A 5,775-nucleotide genomic window follows, 5' to 3' on the forward strand; every position below is an offset into this window, starting at 1 on the left:
TTGTCGTTTTTAAATAAAAACTGAGCTATTCACAATAGCACATTGTTATAGTACTTCTGAACAATATGGCATTTTCTGTATTTATTTAGCTGAAGTAAATTGGGAATACAATAACGTGTTCGCGTAAGTAGACGATAATTAGTATGTGCCTCATTAAAACAATACACATTAGAGGGGTTAAAACATCTTAACAAACAGGGAATTTAATAATTTCAATAGGTGCTGTATTGTTTCCTTAAACCGGCAGGGGTCACCAGAGTAGAATAACATTGGCGTGGGTAAGCATGCCAATGTCAAAAAAAAGTGTTGCATTTGATTGTATACAGCAAAAAGCCACATACATTATAGATTATTTGTTGATGTGAAACCAGTAGGCCTATTCCTGTAAAACATTTCACGGTTTTCACTGTTGCTTACATTAATTGTTTAAGTGTTTTGTTTGTGTCACTCCAAAACGCTGTCAATGGTAATTCCTTTTGAGAACTTCATCGCACACTTTATCATCACTAGTCCTTTATAAAGTTAGGGTTACCATCTGCCTCCAGATTAACCGGACGCTGTGAGACAGAACGGGATTTCAAACTTGCCCCTAAATTGAAATAAATGAAGGTGTAAATGAACCATCCTTAGCTACAATTAAGAATGGTGCTTAAATACCCGCATGCGCGTCAAATAATTGTATTATACCAAGAATGAATTGCAGCCAGTCGCTATTTTTTTCTGTTTGTTAAAATTCAATCGGCCATATTATTCTGCAAATGCAATCGCATCATCATCTCGTTGCTCTATCGATAAATTAGCTATTCGTTCATTAAGATCTGATCAGAAGCAGCTGATCAGTGTGAATTATTTGCTGCGCCCAAGCAATTCCACCACAGCAGGATTAATCTCAGCAAAGGTGGAGCTCATTTATACGTGAATTACTTTCAATTTAGGGGGAATTTTGAATTTCCGGTCTGTCTCAAAGCGTCCGGTTAATCTGGAGCCATATGGTAACCCTAATAAAGTGTTCTATTACTTTTGTATTTTAAACGATGTTATTTCTTAATAAACAAGATTATTGTGACATCGAGAGGTCACCCATACTGTTTTCTATTCCAGTGTTTCAAATGGGTTGCTGGGGTAATATCTTTATTTGTAAATTATTTTCCTGTGCCACTGCCGAGATGTTTAGTTAGTTACTGTAACAGCCTGATTCCGTCAGCAAACCAGGATGTAGGTTCAGCATTATGTAACACAAGTCTATTTTTATTATCTCTGTCACGCAATATTACCTTTCATTAGTATAAACTGTGATTGCCTGGCATTCTGGAATCTACCCATAACTGATTTTACTGCTAGACTGGGTTAATCATTTACAACGTTATCTTTGCATGACTAGAGCGTGTTTATATATTGGAACAGCAGGTCCTAACATTTTAGAAGGATGTTTAAGAATTTTATTGAGGACTGCTACCAGCATCCATACTAGATCCACAGACGTTCCCGTTGCATCCTAATTATACTTGTCAGCATGCGTTCCATTGTAACACTCCAGCATGAGAAATAATAGGAAATATTAGAAATAGATATATTTGTATAAAAAGCACATAGGATGTTGTTCGGAAGCACAGAGCATGCTTGTTGGGGAATTTTTTTTTTTTTAATTTTGTAGGAAACGTACACTTTTAGCCACTTGGCAGTCTCCACTAAGGTCAATGATACATAGTGTGCAGCAGTGTGGAGTAGTGGTTAGGGCTCTGGACTCTTGACCGGAGGGTTGTGGGTTCAATCCCAGGTGGGGGACACTGCTACTGCACCCTTGAGCAAGGCACTTTACCTAGATTGCTCCAGTAAAAACTCAACTGTATAAATGGGTAATTGTATGTAAAAATAATGTGTAAAAAATAATGTAATTGTATGTAGAAATAATGTGATAGCTTGTAACAATTGTAAGTCGCCCTGGATAAGGGCGTCTGCTAATAAATAAATAATAATAGTAGGGATTGTTATTAAGAGAAGTGTTTCTCATACATACATCATTAAGTATGTAATAAGCATTAGAGGAGCATTTGCTGGTTCTGAAGGGCTAAGAGATCCTTTCATGCAGGGGGTATAGAGTCCATGTCCAATCAATAGGCGTTTTCATCATATGTCTGCCTATCAGATTTTACAGTTTAATATTGCATCTAGAGAATCACTTGCTAAGAAACTTGGTGAAGCTATCCTTTAGCACAAGTAATTGGCAGTATTTCTCACTTTGTGCCATATAGAGAACTCCTTGTCTATTTAACCTGTCTTCTGCTCTACAACATGAACTGTATTTCAGCCTTTGGTTTTAATGACATACAGTAAAAGGAGCTATAAAATGTACCGTACACATTTAAACAAAAACAAACAGGTAATAGTTAGCATCCCAGCTGCCACTTAAAATCTCTTAAAACTTGTGCAAGTGAAGTGAACATATTTTTAAAACCTGAATGTACTGTACTATGGAAAACTGTTTGTACAATGTACAAGTATAATACATGTTTTACTGGGGCAGTCCCATTGAAACTGCTCAAAACACACAGAAGATGAGAAGTCAGTTGCTACTAAATGTTCTTTATCAATTTTAGCAACTGTTAAGACAAAGTGTTAAAGCCACCGTATTGCCATGGTAAAATGTTTACTCAATATTTGAACTGGAACAGAGAGTGCTGTTGAAATGTGTTTGTGAAATACAAACTCAAAACTAATACTCCTGGCATGATTTAAAAAACGATGTGTTTTAGGATTAAGCTCTGCAAATATAATGAAGGATATGCGTGACCTTTCTGGCATTTTTCCATTAAATTGGGCAAAGATGTAATATAATATAATCCATAATTAAAAATACCCCCATCTTGTTACCTGTCTGAACAACAAACTAAGCAGGGGGTAAAAGCTCTCAAATAGTCCCACAATCTTAAAAATAATCACAGCATTTCTTCTCAGCTGCCTCAGGCAACCATGTAACTTTATTTTTACCCTATCATTTCTGAAAGCCTTGCTAAAATCAATCACTGCTCCTACGTACACATTCAAATCGTTTGAACGTTTCAGTGGGAAAGTGAACAGAAGTAAACAGGATGAAAAGGCTCCCACCAGCACAGTTAAACAGCTCAGATTCACATTAAATCAGTTAAACAAGTGAGATCCTGGATACACAGCACGAAGAATAGAATCAAATAGTTACAACTACACAATCCTGATCCTTTCTTTATTACAATGCATTGAAACCGGACATGTCAAAGACTGCTGCCTCACAGTGAGGCCCCAGTAGTTTGTATAGGGTGGTTATCAAGTCATTTGGGGACTAGACAGTAATTTTAATATTTTAACCAGAGAAAATTGAGGATCTCATTTACCACGGTGTCCTGGCACATTCAGCAACATAACTACGCATTCAAAACTAAGCTTTTGAATGCTATTGCCAATCTTAAGTAGGGGGTTCTATTGGGGCATCACATTTACCCAACACCAAGGTTCATATACATTTACATTTGCTGTTTAATTATTATCTTAACTGGTAAGAAGTGGGAGTGGTTTCATACAATTTTAATGGACCTCACCTACCCATTAGCAAACATTATAAAGATTCAGATTCCAGTCCTATAGCAATTAATCATTTGATTTTCCTGTTTGAATGGATTTTCCTTTTTATTTATTAATGTGCACATTTACACCTGTATTTAATGACGTTTAATGATAAAGAAAAAAAAAAGGAATCCAGCCAAATAAGCAGCCAAAGGCTTTTGATCATCAGTCCCCAACAGTAACAATTAACCTACAAAGGGGAATTGTATTACTTATAACCAGATCTTATGTAGTGTTATTCATTTATAAATACTGTGTGCAGACACCAGAACACAAAAAGTTGGATGATATTTTTTTATTTTATTTTTCATCGCAAAGAAATGGTTCTATTTAACCTGTTTTATTTTGTTTTTTTTTAATATGGAAAGGAGTATTTGCCTAATTTGGAAATTTGATTTTTTCTCAAAAGTAATCAACATTATACTGTTATATCACATATGAATAACAGAGTTCAGATACATGCACTTATCAACTGGAAATTGCAATAAATGAGTCGTTCCAGCATTGCAGCAGCTGTATTTTAATAGTTTCGGAGCTGACTGACTAAACAATTCTCAATGGATAGTGCAGTGAAAACAAGTAATCTTCATCCTGTAGGTATGCAGTTCAAGTCCTGGTAATAGCACCCCCATATTAGTTGTCAGAAGTGGTGCCAAAGCCTCACTGCCTCCTCACCTTTCGGCCCCCAGCTTGTGGAATATAATGGCACTCTTTGTTAAGGAATGGAAGAGTATAGAGAAACCATGAAGTATCCAGCCAAACCGTGTAATGCCCTTTGCTCTAATCCCTACCTACCAAGCTCCATTGCTATACAGAGAAAACTTGTCCAGTGACGCAGGTGACTTGTGAACCACTCAAGGATAAATAGTGGTAACCCAAACAGACAGTGTTTTGAGAAAACTCGAAACTGGAAAAGAACTGAAAAATGTGATATTTAGTTGGATCAGATTGGTACAGCCACCAGTTAACTTAATGAATACATATTTTTAATAGAACCGCAAATTACAGTTCTTACATGTTTGTTTGTAGCTGAATTTAGAATACATGCGAGGCAGTCATCTTTGTCTGGGATAGCATTCTGATGCTGCAAGAAAAGAAGCGCTGTGGGAAAGCATGTTAAGAGTGTTATCAGTTCAAGTTGTAATGAAAATGATTTACCGTCATCTTTCCCGATCCATTTAGACATCTTAAGTGTGCTTTCTCAATATGAATACCCATTACCTAGGCACATTTAAGTGAGCTTTGCCACTCAGGTGTTGTTTCTGTCTTTGGTCAGTGGAGCCCCTTTGATAAAACAACGGCATGCACAGAACTGAAACATAGTTAATGGCACACTAATGATTTTTGATAGTGGGCTTGGGATTTTACAGGATCCCGCCCTCCACCATCCTCAATGTAAAACGGGAACAGATGATGTGAAACAGTGCTAATGCGGTGATGAGGTTTCGTGTTTTCACTACAGATAGAACACTAAACACCTGCAGACCTGAGATAAGAATGTACAGTATGTTTATTCAGCAAACGCCTCACACAAGGGAAATACCTCTATGTCAATATTTTAATTCCTGTTGAAAAACATTCACTTCAACAGAATGTGCTTGAATGGACTTTTAACCCTTTGTAACAGCAGTTCGCCAATCAACATATTGTAAGAAGTCACTGGCTATTAACCGTTAAAAAAAACCTCAGTATTGAGTACAAATGAATGACTTTTGGCATCCAAAAAATTCAAGACTTAATAATAAGATATATATTACTACTATTTAAAAAAACCTCCAAGCTGTGCTAACTCCCCTGGTGTGTGCCCTTCCCATTCCCTTTCTGGACATGGATCAGATCGCTTTTGTGCATTGGTAAAGGCTTGCTGTATTGAAGAAAATGGAGGAATCAGTAGGCCTACTGGCTTACTGAAGCTGTAACCTTTACACAAATGCAATTCATTTTCAATATATATGTCAAGGACGAAATGCACCTTGAAGTGAACAATATGTAGCTCACAATCCACTCTGGGAGAGGGAAGGGAAGGGTTTAAATGAGGATGAGCATGCAGTGTGTTTCACAGAATAAAGCTACTTCTACAACAGAGACCTCTCTATTTAATTACGATGAGTACACTAAAGACACTTGAGAGACAGGCGCTAAATATGGAAGAAAACAAGAAGTCATGAAAGTCCAGTG

This window comes from Acipenser ruthenus, chromosome 18, assembly GCF_902713425.1.
Source record: "Acipenser ruthenus chromosome 18, fAciRut3.2 maternal haplotype, whole genome shotgun sequence".
In the NCBI taxonomy this organism is placed as follows: domain Eukaryota; kingdom Metazoa; phylum Chordata; class Actinopteri; order Acipenseriformes; family Acipenseridae; genus Acipenser; species Acipenser ruthenus.